Source organism: Pogoniulus pusillus, chromosome 15 (assembly GCF_015220805.1).
Source record: "Pogoniulus pusillus isolate bPogPus1 chromosome 15, bPogPus1.pri, whole genome shotgun sequence".
NCBI classification, from domain to species: Eukaryota; Metazoa; Chordata; class Aves; order Piciformes; family Lybiidae; genus Pogoniulus; species Pogoniulus pusillus.
The window spans coordinates 359,570-384,047 of record NC_087278.1 but is presented as its reverse complement, the minus strand read 5'-3'; the positions used below and the strand labels follow the sequence as shown (position 1 = coordinate 384,047).

The 24,478-nt window shown below is 58.4% G+C and overlaps 1 protein-coding gene across 3 annotated transcripts in view; it reads left to right on the top strand.

Moving 5' to 3' along the window:
• Positions 1-489: 489 nt before the first annotated feature.
• The window catches only part of RASSF8 (Ras association domain family member 8), a 35,813-nt gene continuing 11,824 nt past the window's right edge, over positions 490-24,478 (top strand). The window contains exons 1-2 of one of the 3 annotated variants that reach the window (XM_064154867.1): positions 490-788; positions 16,050-16,141. The gene's annotated coding sequence lies outside the window, so the exon portion shown is untranslated. Of the gene's footprint in view, positions 789-16,046; positions 16,142-24,478 lie in introns of all 3 variants that reach the window. The other 2 variants (XM_064154866.1, XM_064154868.1) reach the window with 2 other exon arrangements.

The following is a 24,478-nucleotide window of genomic DNA, read 5'->3' as shown; positions in this document are numbered from 1 at the left end:
AGGTTCCGAGGGGCAGTGTTCCGCCCCGGCACAGCACAGCAGCGCTACCGGGGGGGCCCAGGCTGCAGCTCCAGCACCGAAGGCATTCCCCAGCGCTCGGAACAATGGCGAGCCTGAGGGCGACAACAAACCCCAGCCCGCGGCTGCGCCCCAGCCAGGCTCTCACACGTCTGCTCCTTTGGCACCGGTCCCCCCAGCTCCTGCCGGGGCACCTCCGGCCCCCTGCCGCCGCCCAGGCCCGCTGTCCCTGCAGGGGTGGGCTCAAGAGGCCCTGACCCGACTCCCCTTCCCACCCCTCAGCGCATCGGCCGGTGGCGGGTGTTCGGCGGGGCCGTTTTAAGGCACGGCTGCGCCGCCTCCCCTCGGCTGGGCTGCCGGCGCCCGCCCGCGGGCCGCGGGGCAGCGGCAGGAGGCGGCGCGGACGCGCCCTGGCCGGGCCGGCGGCGGGCAGCGGCGGCTTTAAGAGCTCCCACAATGCCGCGCTGCCGTCCCAGTTCCGTTACATGTCTCTCCCGGTGAAGGCGGCGGGGGAGCGGCAGGAAGGAGGCGGGGGCGGCCGGTCCGGGCTCAGGACACCCAACGCGCGGCCGACCCAGAGGAGAAGGCGCTGTCGGCGGCGGCCCGGCGCGGCCGGGGGAGGAGCGGGCAGCCCCGGAGGGCCGGGCAGGGCTGGGCAGAGCCGAGCCTCCAGGCTCTGCGCCGCCGGCCGCGCCGCCCCCCGCGGGGCTGAGGAGGAGCCGGCTGCCGCTGGGGTGCCCGGGGAGCTGCTGCGGGCCGGGCGCCGAGCGGTAAGTGTGCGGTGAGCCACGGCGCGGAGCCCGCCCTGCCCTCCCGCTCTCGCTTCCCCTGCTGCAGCCCCGTTCCCGCAGCCGCGCTCCCGCGTCCCGCCGCGCACTGCTCGGCCCCGCCGCGGGCTGGGACCCGGCCCCGCCGCCGCTGCCCCCTCCGCTCGCCGCCCGCTCTCGCCAACTTTCCGTCTCCGCCGCCGCTTTCCTCCTCCCCTCGCGTCCGCAGCTCCAGGGGCGGTTTCGGGCTCTCCCGATCCGCTGCTGCCCTCCCTGCCTCCCATCCTTTTCGCTCCCTTCCCTCGCTACTGCCCCAGCTCGATCCAGCATTTTTCCTCTCTCCTGGCATTTTGTCGTTCCCCTTCCTTCGGGCGTCGTGTGAAAAGTACAGGGGTATTCTGCGTGTCCTTGAGAAAGGCGATTCAGAAGCCACTTTCCTGACACACTCAGATCTTTGCAGTAGTTTTTTGGGGCCCCTCTCGTCGCTGCAAAGAAAACCAAACCTGTTTTTCTTTTCCCTCTTCTCCCCCACGCCGTGGACTGCTTATTTTGGGTTTTTGGTTTGGTTTTTTTTTTTTTCCTGTTAGTGCTGCTTTGTTCCACGATTAATCTTTTGCTGCTGCCCGATCCCTTCCTCTCTCTTCTCCCCTAGTAAGGGAGAAAAACACTAGTGCAAAGGGAATGTGTTTTGCCAGTGGGCAAGGGGTGAGAGTTGTTAGGGCTGCTTTTTCGTGTGGGGGAGAGGGGGAGATTGCTGGTGGGAAAAGCAAATCAGTGCGGTGGGGCAAAACAGAGACGTGAACTTTAAAGGATAAGAAAATGGATTCTGCTCCTGGGTCTGTGCAGCTGGAAGCTGTTGTGGTCTGGTCCAGGCTCTGGTTCTCTGGCTGTGGCAGCCCAGTGGTGTGCGCCAGCCCCTGCTCTCCAGCAGCCTCCTCTTGTGCCAGCAGAGCAGTTGCTAAACTGCAGCTCGGTGTCACAGCATGGCAGGGGCTGGAAGGCACCTCTGGAGACCATCCACTCCGACCCCCCCTGCCAGAGCAGGGTCACTCAGAGTAAACCCCACAGGAACACAGCCAGGTGGGTCTGGAATGCTCCAGAGAAGACTCCACAGCCTCTCTGGGCAGCCTGCATCAGAGCTCTGCCTCCCTCAAAGCAAAGAATTTTCCCTGATGTTCATGTGGAGCCTCCTGGGTTTCAGTTTGTGTCCACTGCCCCTTGTGCTGCCAGTGGACACCTCTGAGAGCCTGGTCCTGTCCTCCTGACACTGCCCCTTTGGCTACCGATCAGCGGTGATCAGATGCCACCCAGACTGCTCTTCTGCAGCCCCAGCTCAGGCTCTCCTAAGGTGGCTGCTCCAGGCCCCCGGGCATCTGAGCTCCTGGCTTTCATCAGAGTGGGGAGTCAGATGTGAGGGAGGGTTACAGATGTCAGCATCCCTTTGAGGAGGACACCTGCCAGGCTTTGCACCCCGGGCACAGCAGAGGCTGGCAGGGTGGCAGTCACATCTATACAGGAGCGCTTGGCTTGTGGTTCGAGAGGTCTGCTCTGGAACTCACAAGCTCCTGCCCCAGCCAGCATCCCAGGTGAGGTGAAGCCTAAGCTGGGCATGAGGGAGCAGGGCAGCCCATTAGCTCCTGGTTGCTGCAGACACCTGTTCAGGGGCATTCACCTGCCCGTCGGTGGTGGTGGTGTGGCTGTGTGAAGCTGTGACAGAGGTCAGTGAATGGCAGCTTTGGAGGTGAGAAGGAAACAAGGTGGAACTTGTGTGTGTTACCTCTGACAGGTCCCAGTCCGGAAAACCACAGGCTTAGGTGGCTAAAGAGTAGACTGAGATGAGCTCTGCTTTTTCTTGCTCTCCTCTTAAAAGGAGAGAGAATTGCCCTTCAGATCAGCTGTTGCTTGGTAGTAGCTAACTGGGAAGTAGGCTAGAGTTAAGCTAGGACTTTGTGTCTTACAGCAAGAGAATGTTTGAGCTGTGATGAGTTTGAGGGAACCCAATCAGCAGCTTGGTGTGGTAGCTGGGTTACACTTGATCTTAAAGGTCCTTTCCAGCCCTGGTGATTCTCTGTGCCTACTAGGACTGCTGAAGCAGCGAAGCTGTTTCCCTTCTCGCACCTGAGCCCTCTCCCCACCCCTGACAGCCCAACACAATCTGAGTTTTGTGATTTTATTTATTATTTTTTTTTTAATCTTGAGCCGGAACAACTTTGGGATGTGGAGAAATAGGAGAGTAGTAGCAAATCTGAGTAGCAGCACTTTCAAACTGTGCCTCAGGCTGTCTCCCAAAGCACCCCCAGTGTTTCTGAAGAGCCAGGCTGAGGCTGCTGAGCATCCCATTGGAGGGAAGCCCTGCAGAGGAACGTGTGAGCTGGAAGGGAGGAGAGGCAGCTGCTGAAATGCAGAGCTGGGCACTGAGGGTGGCTCTGCTGCCGAGGCATGGCAGTGGGAGCTGTGCTGAGCAGATTTGCCTGATGTGATTGTAGGGATAATTCAGAGGTGTTGGTCCTTGTGGTGCTTCTGCTAACGCTCCTTCTCCAGAGCTGTGAAGGGAAACCCTTGGTCAGTGCCATCTTTCAAGCGCTGGAGATCTCCGTAGTGCTGCGATGGGCTTGGAACTGGAGCTGTGTTCGTCCTCGGGCTCTGTCTCACAGCGTTGCTGCATGTTCCTTCCGGAGCACCTCAGCAGCCTGCCTCAGGCTGCATCTGAAGGACACTTGGCCTCTTCAAGTTAAATCGAATTGCAGGGTGGGGGAGTGTCCCTGGGGGCTGAGGGGCCCTCAGCATGGTGTGTGCAGTTCTGGGCTCTGTCTCCTTGGTCAGCTCTGGTGATGAGCTGGGTTTAGGGCCTGTGGGCTTCTTTGTGTGCTGGCTACTGTTAGGTCTTCGTCTGGGACTCTAAGCCTGTAAGATCTCTCCTGACATGGCATGGAATCAGTGTGTGGCTTTCTGGGGCTGGATTGGAGGGCTGGGTTCTTCTTCTCTTCCGTGGGTCTGGGAGGTTGCAGTGTGATGGGATGAAGGTCTCTGTGCGGGCTTTGCTGCACGCTGGGAGGCTGCACACTTTGTAGAGGCAAAGCTGTGCCCCTGCTGCAGGCAGCTCTTGCTCCTCGGTGAGAGTGGTTCATAGAATGGTTTGGGTTGGAAGGGACTTCGAAGATCATCCAGTTCCAACCCCCTAAGTACAGGGGCAGGATCAGGTCGCTGCTCCTGCTGGTCACACTGCTGATCCAGGCCGTATCAGCAATCTGCTGTTACCCCTGGGGTCCCTCCGGGCTGTTCCCGCACTCGAGTGTCTGCCAGCACCTGGCCGTCTTTGGAACAGCTGGAGTGAATGACTGTGTCTGAGAGTCCGAGGAGATGAGCACTGCAAGCTTCGGAGGTGCTTGAGGAACCCACCCAGTTCACTTCCCAACCTCTGAGTCACTCCCTCAGGAGCCAGGGGATGTGTTTGTGCCTCGGGGCTTGCCCAGCGCAGAGACCGTTCTGTGGTGGGCACGGCAGACCAGGCTCTGCTGTGTGCTCGCTCCTGGCTCTCAGCCACTGGCCAGCCCTCGCTGGTGGCACTTCAGAGCAGTAGCCAGAGCAAAGCCCAGTGATGGTCCAGTGGCCTGCACCACCCAACTGTTCAGTGCTTTGCTGATCTGCCCCAGAGTTCAGGCTGACAAATTGCACCTGGGCACGGAGCTGCTGCCAAAAGACCACCTAGGCAAGGCTGCTCCCCTCTGTGGGTCAGAGCCCCCAGGCTGGGCAGGAGCTGAGACTGGTCACTTAGGGCACCTTTCAGCATGACATTGTCTAATTCCTGCTGCTATTGAGGATTTATTTATTTTTACTCTCTCTGCTATCTTTAGCACAAGGAGGGAAGAATGGTAATGAGGACAGAAGGTCATCTCTGCAGCCTTCCCCTTGGATGGGACAAGCCAGAGCTGGAGCAGAGCTGTGGAAATACCTGTTCTGAAGTAGTGATTCTGTGTTTTGCTCCAGGGCAGGGGCAGGCTGACAGCTCAGCCCAGTGCCTGCACAGCCAGCAGCAGCCACTGCCAGGCCAGTTCTAATCCTGAGTATTGCTGCAGAAGATAAAACTGGGGCTAGCTACGTTGGGATGTTTCAGACTGCCCTGGTGGGTTCTAACACCAGGGTACTGCCAGCTCCAGGCAGGGCAATGGACACTTGCACTGGAACTCTGGCACTGGAGCCTGATGAGGAAGTTGGGGCTCAGCTTGCAGTTCGTGGGATCCTAGAATGGTTCAGGCTGGCAGGGAGCTCAGAGCTCAGCTGCTCCAACCTCCTGCCATGCCCAGGGACACCTCTCACCTACACTGAGCTGCTCAGGGCCTCATCCAGCCTGGCCTGCAACACTCCCAGCAAGGAGGCAGCCACAGCCTCCCTGGGCCAGGCTCTCACCACCCTCACACTCAACAGCTTCTGCCTCAGCTCCACTCTCAGCCTGCTCTGCCTCAGCTCCAAACCATTGCCCCTTGGCCTGCCTCACACCCCCTCAGCACAGGTCCCTCTGCAGCCTTCCTGCAGGATGCCTTCAGCTCTTGGCAGCAGCTCTGAGGTGCCCTGGAGCCTTCTCCTCTGCAGGCTGCACCCCCCCAGCTCCCTCAGCCTGTGCTCACAGCAGAGCTGCTCCAGCCCTGGCAGCATCTTTGTGGCCTGCTCTGGGCTCTCTCAAGTAGCTCTGTGTCCTCTTTCTGCTGGAGACAGCAGGATTGGAGGTGAGGTCTGAGCAGAGCCAAGGGGCACAATGCCCTCTCCTGCCCTCTGCCCACACTGCTCTGGCTGCAGCCAGTACACAGCTGCCTGCTGGGCTGCAGGAGGGCACTGCTGGGGAGCTGCTCAGCACCCAGCACCCCAAGGCTCTTTATTCAGAGCTGCTCTTCCATCTTGTACTCTGCACCCAGCCTAGGTTCAGATGCCAAATCAATCTTCAAGCCATGGCCTCTGGGCTCTCCACAGTCCCAGAAGTTGTTACTCAGGGCACCATGACCAGGAGATCAATGTGAACTCTGCCAAGGTCCTGGAGTCTGGCACTCCTGTTCAGAGCTGGGATGGGTGCAGTAGGTCATGTTGCAGTTCGGGGACTTAACCTTCTCTGTGGCTGGAGAATAATTCTGCAGAAACTGGAGCTTTGAGATCTGGTGAGGTGCTCCAGGCTTGGTTTGTCAGCTGCAGAGCAGCAGCAAGGTGAGCTGCAATGGTGTCCTGTGCTGAGACTCTTGTCCTTGGAAAGGGTTGCTCTTTCTCCCGGCACCGGAGTTGCGATGGTTTGGGGGATTTTTGAAGCCTCTTCTTTTAATCCCTGGCTACTTCTGAGTGTGAAGTGGAGGGATACTGGCAGAAATGCCCTGTGGGTGAATTCCATGGGATCCTGCCCTTGCTCCGGGGTGGGTACTGCAGCTGGCATTCACTGGCTTGCTTGCAAACTGCAGGAGGTGTAACCTTGAGCTTCACTTCCCTGACCGCCACAGTGCCTGGTGTGTTTCCAGCAGGGACCTTGCTGCGAAGTCTGACCACAGACACAGAACACTTGAGGGTGGAGAAAACCTGAAGACGAGCCCAGCACTGCCAGGCCACCACAAACCCGCAGCCCTCAGCACCACACCTGCAGGTCTTTAAAACCCATTCCAGGGCCTGAGAACCCTCTGGGGGAGGGGATGACTCCTGATGTCCGGCCTGAGCCTGCCCTGGCACACTTTGAGGCCAGCCCATCAGGGCGTCCCGTCTGGAAGTGGTGAGGCACTGGTGGTGCTGTGCTGGGTCTCCGGAGCTGCAGCTCCCTGCTGTGCCCAGGGCAGGCAGTTGGTGAGGGTGTGCTGGGTTCTGGTGCCAGGGCCGCTGGACTTCTGGGGCTTGTGTCGGCGCTCTCAAGCGTTGCTCAGAGCAGGCTGCGGTTTCCCGAAGCCCTGTGGAACTGTGCTGGTCAGCCAGCAGCCTGGGAAGCAGGGAGGGGGCCAGGCTGCGATGGAAGCAGCCAGATGTTTTATGTCGGTGCCAAAGGGGGAGGCGGTGGCCTTGGAAGGGGCACTGCTGTTCTTGTGGCTGCGCTGGTGGGGATCTTCAGATCCCTATCTGCTTTCTGTCCTCTCCATTCCCCTCCCTCCTGCCGTGCTCCTGCTGCCTGTGAGCACCTCCCTCAGAGTGAGAGGAGATAGAGAACAAAGCATTCTTTGTTGCTTTCTCAAAAGATATTTTTGTTGTCAGCTTGTGTTCCTTCATCTAAAGCCAGAGATAAGCTGCCCGGAGCTTGGCAATGAGTGAGGGCAGAGCCCTTGCCCAGGAGATGGGCACTGTCCAGGACCTTGCAGCGCTGAGCTAAGGGCATGGAGCAGGCAGCTTGCAGTGCGCGTAGGGCAAGGCTGGTCTGGGGTACAAAGCACAGGCTCGTGGGATGAAGAGACCTTCAGGATCAGTTCCAACGCTCCTGCCACCAGCCCAAGTTGCTCAAGGCCTCATCCAGCCTGGCCTTGAGCATCTCCAGGGAGGGGACATCCACAGCCTCTCAGGGCAGCCTGTTCTGAGTCTTCCCTCTCTCACTGTACAGAATTCTCTCCTTTCCAGTCTAACTCTGCCCTTCTCAAGCTTCAGTCCTCCAGTTCCACAGTGAATTTCAGCATCCGGGGGCTGTTTGGGGTTTTCTGTCCAGTGCTTCTAAGCGACTCGGAAGGCCCTCGCCCTGCTGCTGGTGTGGTGCATGAAGGAGGAGAGGAAGGAACTCTCTCGCCAGGCGTCTGCACGGGTGGCATTCCTGCAGGGCAGAGCGGGCAGATGCCACAGCTGACTGTGCGTGGATGCTGGGAGCAAGATGCGCAGCGGCTCAGCGTGGCGGGCGGCGCTGCGACCCGCGGCGCTGCGACCCGCGGCGCTGCGACCCGCGGCGCTGCGACCCGCGGCGCTGCGACCCGCGGCGCTGCGACCCGCGGCGCTGCGACCCGCGGCGCTGCGACCCGCGGCGCTGCGACCCGCGGCGCTGCGACCCGCGGCGCTGCGACCCGCGGCGCTGCGACCCGCGGCGCTGCGACCCGCGGCGCTGCGACCCGCGGCGCTGCGACCCGCGGCGCTGCGACCCGCGGCGCTGCGACCCGCGGCGCTGCGACCCGCGGCGCTGCGACCCGCGGCGCTGCGACCCGCGGCGCTGCGACCCGCGGCGCTGCCCGTGCGCTCCGGAGCGCGGCTGGCTGAGAAGCAGCTTCCCCAGCCGCGCCCCGCGCCTGCTCCGCGCTGCCTCCGCGCTGCCCCCGCGCCGCCGGCAGCGGGAGCGAGCCCCGAGCCTCCGCAGGCCGCGCAGCGCTGCTGAGCCGCAGGGCGGTGCTGGGGGCGCTGACCTGATGCCCCAGAGATAGCAGGGGCTGCTGAGGCACGAAGGAACTGCTGCGGCGAGGAGCTGCGGAGCGGTGCGGCACAAAGCCTCATCCGCACCCGCTGCGGGGAGCCCGAGCCGCGGGCAGCTCAGGAGGTGCCTGGGTGGGCCAGAATCCACAAACCGCTCCGATTTGTCACCCGTGTCCCTTCGCTGCCAGCCCTCTGTTTGCTCACCTTGTCCTGAGGCTTTCCTGCTGAGGAATGCCAGGAATGAGCTCTTTGGGCTTTTCTTCTTTCGAGGAGACTTAAGGGAGCGCTGCACAGGCTGCCCAGGGAGGCTGGGGGTGCCCCTCGCTGGGGGTGCCCGGGGCCGGGCTGGATGGGGCCTTGAGCAGCCTGTGCCGGTGGGAGGTGGCCCTGCCCGCGGCAGGGGTTGGAGCTAGGTGACAGCTTCAGGGTCCCTTCCAACCCATTTGTGGGTTGGTGACATACTGAAATCCGTGCAGAGCTGGCACAGCGTTGGGGCTGTCCCTCTGCACCCAGTGCTCCTAGGTTAGTGCCTGCTCGCCGTGCTGGCCTGGCATCCTGCCTGGCAGCTCTGCCACCTCTTGCTGCCCTGCACTGCTTTCAGGCTTCTGCAGTCCCTGCCCGTGACCTGGTGGCTTTCTAGGTGGTATTTGGCTGCAGCACAGCGCTTGCCTTTCGAGGAGGCAGGAATCCTGGGCCTTTCCCTGCCTGTCTGCCAGCTGCAGAGAGGCATTCTGCTAATTCCTGTGCTGCTGAGCTGTGTGGAGCCAGGGCTGGCAGGGGAGGCCTTGCTGTGTCCTGGGGCTGGGTTTAGTTTACCCGGAGCCCCTGTCCTGCTGTGATCCTGACAGCCTGTCAGTGCCCCCTCCCTGCTCCCTGGGAGGCAGCCTGTTGCTGCTGGCAGCTCTTTGCCTTACTCCGTAGCAGACCCCAGTCAGGAACCTTCTAGAAGCCTTCCCCCTCTCTGCCCTTGTTCTTCACTGACCTCTAACCACTTTTTTATCTCTTGACAAGATTCTTGGTCTCGTTTATCTGCTGTTGCCTTTCACTCCTCACTTTGATTGTTTTTCCAGGAGCTGCTCAAGCACCAGCCATTGCCAGATGTGTAGGGCAGCCAAATGCAGTCCAGCTCCTTAGGTTTGGGGTGGTTTGGGTTTGCCTTTTTTCCTTCAGCTCTGCTCTCTCACTGGAATGCCTGTGGCAGGCCAGTCTTTAGTGTGCACTGCTTGTAATGACAAATCTGCCCTCGCAGAGGGTGAGGAGCTGCAGCGGCTGAATTTCCACGCCACAGGCACCTGTGGGGAGAGCCCTGTGCTCCCCTTCCTGAGCATAACCCACTACTACAGGAAGGGCAAGGGGGCAGGTGAAGTAGCAGGCTCACACATGGGTTGGTGTACAAAGTATTGATGACCTTTCAAAAGTATTTGTGACCTTTCAAAAGTATTTGTGCACTGTGAGATAAAAATGAGACTAAGTAGAAGGAAAAGGCAAATCCACTGCTCTGTCTTGGGCTTAAGGCTTCCTGACTGCCTGGGGACTGCTCCATCACCTCTAGGTTTGTTCTGTCAAATTCATTCACCTCAACTTCTGCAAAGCTGTCTTTGGTGGGTAGCAGGCAAAGACTGGAGTTAGAGATGCTGCTGCAGAAAGGTTTGCTCCTGTTTGTGGAGCTCTTTGTGCTTGGCAGTCTAAAGACACCTCCAAAAGCCTAATAATTGCAGGTATTTGTGCAGGCTGGCACAGGCTGCCCAGGGAGGCTGTGGTTGTCCCCCCCGCCCCCGGAGGTGTTCAAGGCCAGGCTGGATGAGGCCTGGAGCAGCCTGTGCTGGTGGGAGGTGTCCCTGCCCAGGGCGGGGGGCTGGAGCTGGGTGATCTTGAAGGTCAGTTTTAGAAGCACTTTAGGTTCTGCTGCTCTGCTGAGCCCGTCCTCAGGTGTCTGACTGCTTGCCTTGTGCTCTCCTGAGCTGCAGGTGGTTCCTGCTTGTCTCAGGCATTGTTCACAGACATACTGAATGATTCCAGTTGGAAGGCATCTCAGAGGTCATCTCCAACCTCCATGCCATGGGCAGGGGCACCTCTTGGCTAGGTTCAGCTGCTCAAGGCTTCCTGGTCCCAGGCAGACACTGAGCTGCTCCCCAGGGCCTCTCAGGAAAGCCTTGCAGCAGCTCTGGCAAGGAGCCTGGAGGTCGTGGCGAGGCTGGGAGCACGACAGGGTGTGTTTCCACTGCAGTTGAAGCAGTGCAGCCTCAGCCCACAGGCGCTACTGCAGGCAGCTCCTCTGGCTGCAGACCTGGCAGAGGGCTCTGGTTAGTGGGGTGCAGTCTAGTTGCATGCCCTGACCAGTGGTGTTCTCCAGGGAGCAGTTCTGGGCCCAGTCCTGTTCAACATCATCATCAGTGACCTGGGTGGGGAGGCAGTGTCCTCTCAGCCGTTTTGCTGTTGGCACAAACTGGGAGCAGTGGCTCACAGCCCCCAGGCTGTGCTGCCACCAGGGAGACCTAGACAGGCTGGAGAGCTGGGCAGGGGGAGCCCCAAGTCTAGCTGAGAGGCATCCATGCCCATGTCAGGGAGGCTGGAGTAGATGACATCTGAGGTCCCTTCCAGCCTGCCCTGTGACTCCATGGGCTTGTGCTGTGCAGATGTTTTTGCAAGGGACAGAGGCCTCCTGCTCTCCCAGCAGCTGGAGCTGGCACACACCCAGCCTTGCCTATGGCGCTCTCTCCAGCTGCACCTTTCCCCGTAGGAGTTCTGCCTCTCCAGTGACCATTTCCAGCTTGCTTTATTTTTGCAGACATCTTGAAAGGGCCTAGATTAAGATCTGTGACCTGCAGCTGTTGTAAACAGAATCCTGTTGTCAGGAAGCCTTTTGGAGCTGCTCCCTTTCTGCGTTCATTGATTCCGATGCCTCCTCTCTGGCCCAGGCTTCCTCTGCTAATTGGATCAAATCAAAGCCCGGGCAGGCAGGGGAGCCCGGGGGGCAGGCTGGCTGCTGGGCTCTGGCTGCTGCTGTGCCCCAGCCCCGGCAGCCCGGGGAGTGCCACCCTGGTGCAGCAGGGCTGCCTGAGGCTGCACAGCAGATGGTTAATTCCCAAACAAGGGAGCTAGAGCCGAGCTCCAGAGCAGGCTGCTGAGTTGCTCTTTCCTTTGACAGGAGGCAGAGCTCAAGCTGGCCCCTGGCTGCCAGGAATTCGCTTCACTGCAGGACCTTTTCAGCCTGGGAGGGCTCTCAGGAGCTGCACCTTGAGGCAGGATGGTGCTTGCATGTTGTAGGGTTGCTGGAGAAGGGGAAGGCTGTTTTCAAGTCCGTGGTTGTTTGCTGGCTCTATCAATGTGGCCCTGGGATTAAAAGTCACAAATTGCAGTAGTGGAACAAGACAGGAACAGGACCTGATTTTTAACTTGCCATGAGTTTGGGCTTGGAGGCCACAAAGATGTTCCTAGGGCTGTGAGCACAGGCTGAGGGAGGTGGGGGGATGCAGCCTGCAGAGGAGAAGGCTCCAGGGCACCTCAGAGCTGCTGCCAAGAGCTGAAGGCATCCTGCAGGAAGGCTGCAGAGGGAGCTGTGCTGAGGGGGTGTGAGGCAGGCCAAGGGGCAATGGTTTGGTGCTGAGGCAGAGCAGACTGAGAGTGGAGCTGAGGCAGAAGCTGTTGAGTGTGAGGGTGGTGAGAGCCTGGCCCAGGCTGCCCAGGGAGGCTGTGGCTGCCTCCTTGCTGGGGGTGTTGCAGGCCAGGCTGGATGAGGCCTTGAGCAGCTGAGTGTAGGTGAGAGGTGTCCCTGGGCATGGCAGGAGGTTGGAGCAGCTGAGCTCTGAGCTCCCTGCCAGCCTGAACCATTTTGTGACTGTGGGATAGGTTTGATCATTTGAGATGTGTTCAGCCAACAGAAACCTTTAGGTCATCTAATCCAGTCTGCAGCCCACAGATCTGAGCTCTCTGGAGTGAAGCTCACAGTACACGAGCCCACTCTCATGTGCTGGTCCAGAAGGGATTAAAGCATTTCCTAGTGGGGTTATTTCTCAGGGACACCATTTCACGCTGACCTCCTTCAAGCAGCTGCACAGACTGATGCTATTTATCAGCCCTCGTTTAAATCTGCTGCTTCCCAGACCTGCAGCAAGCTGGAGCTGCCTTTCAGCCATCTCTGCCCTCGCAGTCCATTGGTCTGCCAGAGGCCTGTGACTGCAGGGGGCTGTTTTCCTTGATGGGATGCTGCAGGGTGAGTTACTGCACTCTTCAGGAGCACTTCATCATGAATCACAGCAGGTGCTGTTTGCAGGACCCAGCTGGGACAGCAGTGTGAGCAGGGCAGGACAGCCTGAGCCTCCCAGGGGCTTGTTAGCTGTGCTTTGTCCAGAAATGCTGAAGGTGTCTTCTGCTTTCCATCTCCAAGCCTGGGTAATACACGCCAGAGATGAGATAATTTGGGTTCTGTGCTCTTAGCTCTTGACACCTGTTCTCCCTCAGTCTCATCCAGACAGTTCCTGGGTGCAGTTTCAGCAGTGACACTGCTCGCTCAGGGAGCTGTGCTGCAATTGAATTAGTGTGGAGAGGAAGCTGCTGCCCTGGGTCCTGGGCAGTGGCTTTGGCTGGCACAGTGATGGGCTCATCCACCTTGCAGGGCTTGTGCAGGAAAACACCTAGCAGCAGCTCAGCAGTGTGTGGGAGCAGCTGGGCACAGAGCACTTAGGCTGCTCTGGGGACAAGGTTTGGCCAGTTTGGCCCCAAAGTATCTGGAGAGCTTGCAGGTGCTGCAGATGGTTCCACCTGGCCCGAGGCGCTCATCTGCTGTGCTCTTGCTGAAAGCAGGCAACGCTTAGAAGCTCCTCATGCCTGGTGTGTTTCTCCTGAGCACCTGCAGGTGTTCTAGTGGCAGCCCTGCTCTGCCACCAGGAGAAGCTGCTGTGGCTGAAGATAGCATCAGTTCTGCACACCTTGGGCTGTGAAACTGGCTTGGTCTTGGCGACCGAGCTCTGGGTGTCGTGTTTGTAAGAGTTGTGCAGACTGAGCCGTGCTAGGGAAGGGACTTTTGGCTTTTCAAGTCCGTCCAGCATAAGCCAGCTATGAGGTCTGTGGCTGGCATCATGCTTCCTGTACTGCTGGCATCCCCCTGGCCCTCGTGCCAAGGGACACCTCTGCATGTGCAGCTGAGGTTAATCTGGAGCAGTGGCTGGAAGGTAGCCCTGAGTGCTGCTTCCTTTGGGTGTCTCCATAGCTCTGCTGAGCTGCTCTGGCCTGTCGTAGTTTGTTGAAGCAGCCACTGACCTTGGCATCAGGAACTGCTGCTTCTGTTCTCCTCCTCCACAGGGCCATAGAGCTGAGGGGTTCCCTTCTGCAGCTGCCTTGTGCCTTTCCTTGCTGTAAGCTGCTGCTGAGGTTCTCTGCAGCTCCTCTTCCTCACCAGTGTCTGCAGCCTCTTGGCTTGGAGTTGCTGCAGAGTCCATCTCCCACCTCTTACACAGGACCTTTTCAAGGGGTTGGAGGGGGCTGGGCAGTGTTCCAGAGCCATAGAGGCTGCCAGGAGGTAGCCCAGAGCAGACCATGCCTCGGTCACTGCTTTCCTCTTCTTGCTGCTTTGCTATGTGCTGCTGGTAGTGACAGGATCTGAGTCTGGGGCTGAAGGTGGCAGAGGAGCTTCCACTTCCTCTGGCACAGGCTGAGCTCTGCAGGGTCAGAGAGGAGCCTGACAGCCCCTGTCAGGAAAAAAAACAGTGAAGTAACTGAATGGGTGCAGGGAAAGAGCTTGGAGCATGAATGCTGCCTTCTGCCTCGACCTGCCTCTCAGCTGCATGGATTCATAGAATGGGTGGGGTTGGAAGAGACCTTCAACATCATCCAGCTCCAGCCCCCTACCATGGGCAGGGACACCTCCCACCAGCACAGGTAGCTCAAGGCCTCATCCAGCCTGGCCTGGAACACCTCCAGGGAGGGAGCATCCACAGCCTTCCTGGGCAACCTGTGCCAGTGTCTCACCACCCTCACTGTCAATTTCTTCCTCATCTCCAGTCTCAATCTGCTGCCCTCGGGTTTAAGTCCATCTCCTCCCATCCTGTCACTACAAGCCCTTGTCAAAAGTCCCTTCCCAGCTTCCTTGTAGGTGCCTCTAAGGTGCTGTTTGGTGTGAAGTGCTATGAGGGGTGAGGCTGGACAGAGGCAGCTGCTGTGCTTCTGGAGACCACAGAGAGCCAAGTGCAGAACTCAGCTGCATTGCCAAGCCCCCAGCTCTGTCAGGAGCCCTCAGTTTGGCTGGGCTTGGCCACTCCACCTGGCTGAGGGACCTCCACACCATTTAGTGGTTGGGTTTCACTGACCTGGAGAAAGATGTGTTTGTGGCAGCAGATGTGAAGGCTCCTGCGCGCGATGTGCGAGGGAGGCCCTGTGCTGGATGGCAGCTCCCTTGGATGGAAAGACTTACCTGGAAATGCAGAGCAATCTCTGCTGCTGACATCAGAGACAGAGCTGGCCTGGGGTTTTATTTGTTCTGCTGGTTTGGGTTAACCCAAAGTTAGGGAGCTGCTCAGAGATGAAGTCTGCAGGGCAGGCTTGGATTGACTGTGAGCAAAGACAGCTATCAAGAAAAATATTTCACCAGCAGAGCAAATGTCTACTGAGACCTGGCACCACCTCTGTGCTGCTGAGTCCCTTGTGAGCTGGGCCTGGGGGCACTCAGCTCCAGCAGTGCAGCTGGGGAGGGCTCTGAGCAGCAGTCCCCAGGAGCCTCCACACCTGTAGGGCTCCTGGAGATGAGGTCTGAGCAGAGTTAAGGGGCTCAATCCCTTCTCCTGCCCTGCTGCCCACACTCTGGCTGCAGCCAACACACAGCTGCCTGCTGGGCTGGCACTGGAATTGGGGCTCCAGCCTCTAGGGTTGCAGGGTGAGAACAAAGAAGGGTTCAGTGTTTTCCCTGGGACTTTCATAAAATAAAATACATAAAACATCTCCATTAAAATGTCTGGATTGATGAAGGGGGGGAAGGAGCCTTTTCCTGCAGCAGGGGCTTGATTAATGGATTTATTGTCTGCAGAGGCTCTGCCAGGAAGCCATATGGCTGGAGGAAAACCGAGAGGAAGTGCTCCATGTTGGGAATCTGACTTAATAGGGGTCCCCGAGGACAGAGAGTGGCCCTCAGCCTTACCCCTGCCCACTCGGTTTGCAGAATGCTCTGAGAAGAGCAGCCCAGTGAGCAGTGCCAGTCCCTGCTGCTACACAGCATCGCAGCTCCTCCATCCTGAGGATCCGAACCCACCAGGCTTCGCCTGCACTCTGCAGTCCTGGGGAGGAGCAGCCAAGGAGCAGTAACTGGAGCTGTTCTGCTGGGGTCTTGGCAGCTGATTGGTTGGCACCAGGTGAAGACATCTTTGGCAGTTGGGAGCTCAGTTCCCCTGGTTCGAGGGAGATGATATTGCTCTCTTCTCCCCTCCAGCAGTGTCCATGCATCTCTGTCTCTGGCCAGGCTGAGGCACCAGCTGTGTGCCATGGCCGTGTTCAGTTTGCTAAGTCAGAGCAGATAAATTCCTTGGAGTGCTGTCCAGAAAGTCCTGGTTGGATCCAAGAGCTGAAGGGGTCCTGCAGGAAGGCTGCAGAGGGACTTGTGCTGAGGGGGTGTGAGGCAGGCCAAGGGGCAATGGTTTGGAGCTGAGGCAGAGCAGGCTGAGAGTGGAGCTGAGGCAGAAGCTGTTGAGTGTGTGGGTGGTGAGAGCCTGGCCCAGGCTGCCCAGGGAGGCTGTGGCTGCCTCCTTGCTGAGGGTGTTGCAGGCCAGGCTGGGTGAAGTCTTGAGCAGCTGAGTGTAGGTGAGAGGTGTCCCTGGGCATAGCAGGAGGTTGGAGCAGCTGAGCTCTGAGCTTCCTTCCAGCCTGAGCCAGTCTATGACCAAGTTGAGGAGGATGCAGGACTGGACTGATCCATGATGGTGTCTTCATTATTTCTAGCAGCTGATTTGGCAGCAGCAAAGCCCACACCTGTGCCCAGAGCCTGCCCTGAGCCCACTGCATGAACAGAGCCCTCTGCTCATCTTCACCTGCAGGTAAGGAGCTATGGCCAGCAAACTTCAGAGTTTGCCTTCTCCTGTCTGCAAGTACTTGAGTGTGGCAAGACCTCTAAAAGCTTAGAAGACTTAAGTGTGGAGTTGTTTGGGTTGGGAAAGCCCTTTTGGCTCATGGAGTCCAATCATCACCTGACTGCTGAAAGGAATGCAGAGGTGGGACAGGTTCCTGGGTGCTCTCTGAAGGATCTCTGGCCAGGAAGTTTTGGCTGAGGTGAAGACCATCTTCCAGCAGACATGCTGCTGCTTGCATTGTCCTTTCTCCACTTGCAGCCTCCACCTGGCAGGCTCTGCACCCCCCTCCTCTGCCTTGGAGGCAGAGCAAACCCCAGAAGTGCTCTGCCAGCCTTGTTTCTGGGATCCTGGAGCTTGGCTGCATTCTCTGGATGCCAAGAGACCCTTCTTATCTCTGCTGTTGCTCCACTGCCCTCTCTGGAACTGAGCACTGCACAATGTGCCTCTTGTTCCTTTGTCTGTAGCTCTATGATGCCCTCACCCCTCCAGACTGAGCCTGGCTGTTTGTCCTTACATGAAGCTTGGGTCTTACAAGCAGATCATTCCTGATGCTTGTGCTTTGGTTTTGAAGTGCATTGAAGCTGAACACCATCAACTGTGTTCCTAGAGGCACTGTCCTGGTGCTGTGATTAAACAACCAGCAGTGCTGCCAGGGGATGCTCAGAGCTGGGTTTCAGCACTTGCTTGCCAGCTGAGGCCAAACAGCAAATGGAGACAGTGGCTGGGAACAGGAGCTGAGCGTAGATGATGGAGGGTGGTGTGGGGCAGTGCCACTTGGGTGAAGAGACAGGACTGGATCTGAGGAAGAGGTTCTTCAGTACCAGGGTGGTGAGAGTCTGGCATAGGCTGCCCAGGGAGGCTCTGGCTGCCCCCTTGCTGGGGGTGTTGCAGGCCAGGCTGGACGAGGCCTTGAGCAGCTGAGTGTAGTTGAGGTGTCCCTGGGCATGGTGGGGAGGTTGGAGGACATCATCTCTGAGCTCCCTTCCACACTGAGCCATTCCATGACAGCTTTTTTGTCTCAAAAAAAAAAATGGAGTTCTTTACTTGGGCCCCAGGTGAGTGCATCCAAGCCCTTGGTGTGGCAGGCAAACCACTGCAGCCTTTGCTCGTTTTTGTTCATCTCATACTTCATGTAACTCACTGAGCTTTGGCAAGGGCTGCCTCTCCCTGCTGTGTTTGCTGGGGAGGCCTTGCTGTGGAGCAGCAAGAATAGTTGGGGTGCTGCATTCCCTGGGCGCTCCCCAGGTGATGCCAGTCTGGCAGTTCTGAGGGCAGGCTTTGGTTTTGTTGATTGATTGATTGATTGACTGCTAGAGAAGTCTGCAGCCTTCTGCTGGCTGTGGCAGAGCTCACCTGAGGGGTGTTCAAGGAGGCACAGGCATGGAGCAGTTGAAAAGGAGGAGCCAGGCTCACCTCAGCCAGCTTCTAGCAGCACCCCAAACCCCAGCTTGCAGTCACAAGGACAAGAGGGGATCTGCACATGTAGGCATTTCTGTCCCTGGCAGGAAGGAAGCTCTGCTGTTGGAGGCATCTCACTCTGGTCCAGTCCTGCTTTTTCTTTCCACGAGGCTCTGGCAGCTCTCTAGCCTGCTTCCTGCCAAGGGCAGCTGCAGAGTGGAAAAATGAAGAATTTACAGGCTTGGGAGAAGGGAAAGTTTTACCTTTTGCAGCTTGGTTGTTAAGGAACCTGCCTTACTAGTTGGTATCTTGAGCAGCTAAATGGGGTAAGGCTTCAAGTCTCTCATTTGTCAGCTCTGCAGCCCCCCAGCTGCTGCTGAGCTCACTCTGCTGCCTGTCTTCACTCACAGCACTGCACTGCCCAGAGCCCCATCGGGCTGCTTTCATCTGACCTTGCCCAGGTCTGAGGAGACTTCTGACTGAAGTCTTAAAGCTTCTCCAGGAAGCTGCAGAAGCAGACAGGCTGTGACAGAGCAGGCCAAGCCTGACACCTGTCACCTGGCAAGGATGATGAGGTGCAGGACAAAGCTGCCCTTTGAGTTCCACACAGCCAGCCTTTTGTGTTTCACCAAAAGCAGCCCTGGAGGCCTTTGGGCTTCTTAGCAGCCCCAGAAGCTGCAGACTCCAAACTGCTGCTGCAGACAGATCCCCTGTGGTTTGTGTCCCTGTGCTGGATAAGAGATTCTTATTTCCAGAGGGGTCCGTTTCAGCCTGCCACTGGTGCAGAAAGGTGCCAACTGCTGTTCTGCAGCTTTGTGCTTCTTGGCCAGGCTTTGCCAACAGCTTGGGTGATTAGGAAGGAAGGGCAGCAAAGTGCTGGGCTGCCAGAACCCATTGTACTGTGCTCCTGCCTACCGGATCAGTGGTGAGCACACTTCCAAGCAAGGGTCAAGCCTCTGCCTTGCCAGCAGTGGAGCTGCCTGCAGAACTGTCCTGGTTGAATCTCCTCAGCTGGGTACGCTCAGACAGTTCGGCTGGAAGAGACCTCTAAGAGCAAAGGTCAAAGAGAGCTGGCCCAGAGCTGAGCCCTGGGGAACACCACTGGTGAGATGCCAGCTGGAGCCAACCACCTTGCCCACAGCCTGGCCACCTCGGTGCCCTGTCCCACACCGACACTTGGCTTACTTGGCCTGGCTACTCCCAGCAGGAGGAAGGTGATGCCTGACTGGCATTTTTGGATGCTGAGCTCCACTGGCAGTGGTTGCTGCTGGGCTGGCTTTGGGTGTAGGTTTCCTGCCTTAATGAGGCTTTGCACTAGTGCAGTATTCCGTGTCCCTCAGCTGCTGTTTGCTCACAGCACTGCCTCCCTGGGCACTGTCCCCTGCCAGCTGATCTCCATCTGCTGACTCATGCAGGGCACTGGGGGGTGCGACTGGGGTTTGAGTGCTAGTGGTGGCTGGGTAGTGAGACTGGGGCTGACCCCTGCAGCAGAGATTTCCTGCAGGCTACTCAGGCATGGCCCTGGGCCAGGCACAGACCTGGGAGCCTGAGCCTCGCTCTGCACCTCCTCTGGTGCAGTTCTCCATCTCTTTCCCTGTGCTTGCAGAGAGCTGGCACTAACAGCATGGGTTGGGGAGCTTTTGTGCAGATCTCAGAGCTCTCTTAGCAAAGTCTCCTCTGCTGGGCTGTTTGAGAAGAGCTGAGGCCAGTCTGTGTCTTAGAGTGTGGCACTAACCTTGTTCTGTGGCAGACTCCCTCAAGCATTGTCTCCTGGTGGGCCAAGGCAGCATCCCTGGCACCTGTCTGTCTAAAGCTAATGAGCAGAGCCAGGTGCCATGCTGTTCCATGAAGTCCTCTGTTAGAATGTCTCCTGTGACAGCTCAGCCAAACCCCTGGAGCCTAGGCCTGGAGCCCAAACGTTTTCTGCCACTTCTGCTGTGTTCTGCATGTCCTCTGTCTCCTGAAGCGTCAGCAGAAGCAGGGAGCCCTCAGCTGCTGGCAGAGCAGGGTGGGAGGTCTGACTGTGCTGCCTGCTTCCTGCCTGCTGGAAGCACAACTCAGCAGCCCTTCGTGGTGCAGGTTGCAGCCTGAGCACCCAGCCTTGCTGCAGCTCCACCTCGGCGCCTGCCTGTGTCTGCTAACCTGCCCCCACGGGCCAGCAGCAGCAGTGTGAGCTGGAGAGGATCCAGCCCTTGGCCACAGCCTGTGCACTTGGGCAGGGCTGGTCTCCGAGCTGCTTATCCTCACGAGTTCTCTGCTATGCACAGCAGTTGTGGTGCAGCTGGGGGGTTACAGGCATGTTTGTTTAGGGCTCAGGAGCCTGGTGCTGGATTGCTTAGGCAGTGTAGCAGGCACCACATGGAAACAGCATGGCCCAGCCTTGGCTGTGGAACTCAGCCCAAGGGATCACCCAGGATCACGGGAAAACGGGCTGGAAGGCACCTCTGCAGAGCTGCTTTTGTCTCTCTTGAGAGGCACCAGTGTCTGAGTGCAGCCTTGTGCTGTGGTGGATGTGCCTTGGCTCAGGGCATGCCAAGCTCTCAGAGGGATGGAGGTACCAGAGGCAGAGGGTAACACATGCAGCAGCAAAGCAGCACCAGAGCAAGAAGGTGCACTGCTGGCAGAGGAAGCTCCCAGGTTAGCTCAGCCTGAGTTTTCCAGCCGCTTGCGGGGAGGATCCCAATGAGCTTTTGTAAGAGGAAGGACTGAGTTGTATAAGCAGGACTTGGGCTCCAGAGCTGGCTTTTAATTCAAGGCTTTCTCTTCTGTGGGCTGCTCCCACACGGAGAGCTGGAAGCTACTCAGTCCATATGCAGAGAGTCTGTGTTGCCCTGGGAGGGCAGCAGAAGGGAGACTTGCTCTGGGTTCACACCTGGGGTTGCAGGAGCACCTCTGTGGGCCGCTGTGACTCACCAGGGCTGTAGACAAAGCACAGCAAGTCATGGAGTCCTTAAGGCTGGAAAAGACCTCCAAGCTCATCTAGTCAAACAGTGCTGCAGACAGACTTGGCTGGAGTGTAAAGAACAGCCTTGGCCCTGCAGAGCCAGAAGTGAAGCCCAAGTGGAGCAGTGAGCTCGTTGCCGTCGTGCAGACAGTGGCAGCGGGAGGCCAGCAGCCCCAGTTAGTGCCTCAGCTGGCTCTGGGTGTTTGGACTGGCCGCAAGGGCACAGGGAGCTGCTGGGGCCTGTCCTCCCTGGAGCACCTGAGGCAGGGACCTGCTTTCCTTCCCCGGACCTTGGCCCAGGGGTGCAGGGCAGCTCAGAAGAGAGCTGTGCTGGAGCTGTCACATCCGTCACCTGCGCCGGAGCCGCTGGCAGGTTGCTCTGCTGTGTGCTTTGTTTGCTTTCCCTCCCCCGCAGCGCTTAGCCCTGCTGGTGCGGCAGAGCCTGAGCTCCCCTGCGTGCTGTGCTGGTGCGGTGGGGGTTGCTCTTCTCTCGTGTGCTGCATGCTCGACGCTGATGAAGAACAAGCACAGGGTGTGGGAGCCCTGGCAGCGCCGCAGGTTGTTTGGCTGGCACAGAGCGAGGGGCATCCCATCTGCTACCTGCCTTCACCTCTGCCATACTGCTTCCAGTCACCCAGCTCATCCTGCAGCAGGGAGTCATTCGAGGACGGGCCACTTGGGGCTGCCTCTCTAGCAGGGTTGTGCTGTTCCCTCTTGATAATTCCATTTGCTGGTGGCTGGAATAGAGGGAGGAAAAGGGAGAGCTCTGTGGGACACCACTTGCAGGTGGTGCTTCAATCCTAATGCTGAAGCAGATTGAAGGCTGGGAATTAGTGGTTAAAGCTGCTTGCAGCAGCTCCAGGCTGCTACCAGTGCAGATGCTATCTGAGGAGCCGGAAGGGATGCAGTGGAGGCTCTGCGGTGCTGGACATCTCTTACAGTGCTCTGGAGGTTGGGGCTTCTGCTGAGGTGGTCTGGCTGGAAGCTAGGAGAAGCAGAGATCTTGGGACTTTGGCTAGTGCTGTTGTCATCAGAAGGACACAGAGCTGCTGGAGAGAGCCCAGAGGAGGCCACAAAGATGAGCCCAGGGCTGGAGCAGCTCTGCTGTGAGCACAGGCTGAGGGAACTGGTGGGGGTGCAGAAGGCTCCAGGGCACCTCAGAGCTGACTGCCAGGAACTGAAGGGATCCTGCAGGAAGGCTGCAGAGGTACCTGTGCTGAGGGGGTGTGAGGCAGGCCAAGGGGGAATGGTTTGGAGCTGAGGCAGAAGCTGTTGAGTGTGAGGGTGGTGAGAGCCTGGCCCAGGCTGCCCAGGGAGGCTGTGGCTGCCTCCTTGCTGGGAGTGTTGCAGGCCAGGCTGGATGAGGCCTTGAGCAGCTGAGTGTAGGTGAGAGGTGTCCCTGGGCATGGCAGGAGGTTGGAGTAGATGAGCTCTGAGCTCCCTTCCACACTGAGCCCTTCTGGGATTCTTTGATCATCTCCAAAGTGGCTTTGGGCTTTTATGCCTCGAGCTGTGTACAGCTTGGGTGCTGCTTTTATTTGAGTATTAATTTCAGAGTTGTTCTTGTTTAACTGAGGTGTGAGAGTGTGAAACTTGCTGTGAAAGATGCAAGGTGCTGAACAGAGGAAAGCCAGAGAAACTCCAGTCAGCACCTGCTCCTCGGCTCACCTGCTGGGCTGGCTGCTCCTGCTTGCTGTGGTTGGGAAGTGGAGCACAGGTAGGTGAAGCTTTGTGCCTTCAAAAGCCAGTGGAGAGAGCAGGTGCTGCAGACTGGGCTGGGCTTAGCATGGCAGCCTCTGGCGTGTTTGTGGCAGCAGGCTGGCACTGAGCTGCCCAGGCAGGCTTGTGAGCTCCAGGCATAACCTGTGCCCACCAGGCTTTCCGGCTCTCTCAGCTCCTGCACTGCAGCTCCCAGGCTGGTTTTGTGCTGCAGTGAAGTCATTGCTCAGTGCTAGTTTCGTTTCTGCATTGTGGCAGGGGCTGCCCAGGGAGGTGCTGGGTTCCCCACCCCTGGAGGTGCTGCAGAACAGTGTGTCTGTGGCACCTGGGGCCATGGTTGAGTGGCTGTGGTGGTGGTGGCTTGGTGCTTGGACTGGATGCTCTCAGGGCTTTTCCAACCCAAACAGCCATGTGGTGCTGTGACAGCAGAGGAGCACTGGTAGCCTGCTAAGGAATTCGGGGATGATCTTGACCTACTGATGTGGCCTTCAGCTTGCTCCTCAAAAGACAGAAGGAACAGCAAAGGCTTGGACTCAGCCTCCATCCCACTGTTTGACTAGGGAGGAGAAAAAAGGGGGTAGAGGGTAAAGAGACAGGCTGTGCCAAGGCCTTTAGAGAGCAGCCCCATGGCTGTGTGCATCTGAAAGGGAAACGAACCACAGTGGGCAGAGAGGGCTTGAGAGGGCTGGCAGTGAGCAAGCAGAGACACAAGAGCTGAGGTTCAAACCCTGCCAGGGAAGAAGATTAACCTAGAGACAAGCACTCTCTGCAGGCGCAGACCGGGCTGAGGATGGAAGTGCTGCCGGTAAGACAGTGTAATTGCCAAGGTGAAAGGACGGTCTGGTTGGTAGCTCGCTGGCCGCTGCCTTCCCGAGGGCCAGCTGCAACGCTGCTGCAAGCCGTGGCTGAGTTCTCCTACTCTCCTGCCCCCCGCTAAAGAAAACGAGGTCCTGATTCCTTCTGCCGGTTCTCTGTACGAGAGAGAATTGGTTAGCGCGGTCAGGGCCGGAGCTGGGGCAGCTGCCGCTCCGCGGGGTGGGGATGCGCTGCTAGCTCTCTGCTGGCCCTCCCCCGCTCCCAAGCCATGGGGCCTGCCGCAGGGGCAGGGCGCGCAGGGGCAGGGGGCATAGGGGCAGGGGCAGTGCGCGGGGGCCGCAGGTGAGGGCTGTCGGCTGCAGGCCAACCGAGGCTTGCCCGGTAAGTGGTGACTCTGGGGCACTGCCAGCTTGCCCTGGGGCCAGCAGTCCACCCATCAGCCCAGCGGCACCATGTCCCCAGGTGCCAGTAGTGACATTTTCTTTCCTCTTTGTTTCCTTTTCTCTCTCTTGCCTTTCCCCCCTCTTTCCTCTCTCTCCTTTCTGTGCTTGTGAGTTTTCCTTTCTTCTCCTCTTTTTTGGTGGTTTTTTTTTCTCCCTCTCTTCTCGTGTGTGTATTTGTGTTTGGGTTTGTTGGGCTTTTTCTCTCCCTTTTTTCCCCCTTTCCTTTTCCTCTGGTGTGTTGTCTGGAGGCTGGGCGGAAGGGAGGCAGCTGAGCACAGCTGTTGTGCGGACACTGTGTACTGGCTGGGCTTAGAGCAGCCCTGGCTGGCTCAGTGGAGGACTCGGTGTGAGTGCTGGCAGTGGGAGCTGTGGGGTGCTCTGCTGGCGTGGGCATGTCACACGCAGAGCTGCCTCGGTTTGTGCCAGCAGCTCTGAACTGTTCACCTCCCGGCAAGACGTGAACTCTATTAATGAAGTTCCTTAGGGCTTGGAATGTGAGGGTCAGCCTGTTGGTGAGGACAACTGCTGCAGGAATGCAGTGGGGAGGGCACTGCTGGCACTCCTCAGGGGTTTGTCTGTCACAGGCTGGTGAAAGACTTCTCCTGCCTGGCTGGTGGGTTCCCTGGTGCAGCCTCTGTGTTCGGGTGGTGTCTGTGCTCTCTGAGGCATGCAGCCTCGTGGCAGAGCTTACGGCCTGTGACTGACCTCTCACGTCTCAGAGGAGTCTGTTTCTGCAGGCAGGGCCGTTGGGAAAAGCCATCCCCTTTCTGCTGGCTCATGAACCAAGCACGTTTGAAGCCTGGCTGGACCTGCACACCTGGAGCCCTCATTTCCCAAAGGGGTCTGTGCTGGGCTGACTCCACAGCTGCCTTGCCAGGGTCTGCTCCTGTCAGTGTGGTGTGGCTCCTGCAGCTCTGCTGGGCCTTGGGCTGTGCCACTGGCTGCCACAGCCTGGCAGGGGAAGGTCATGTGCTGGAGGGTGTG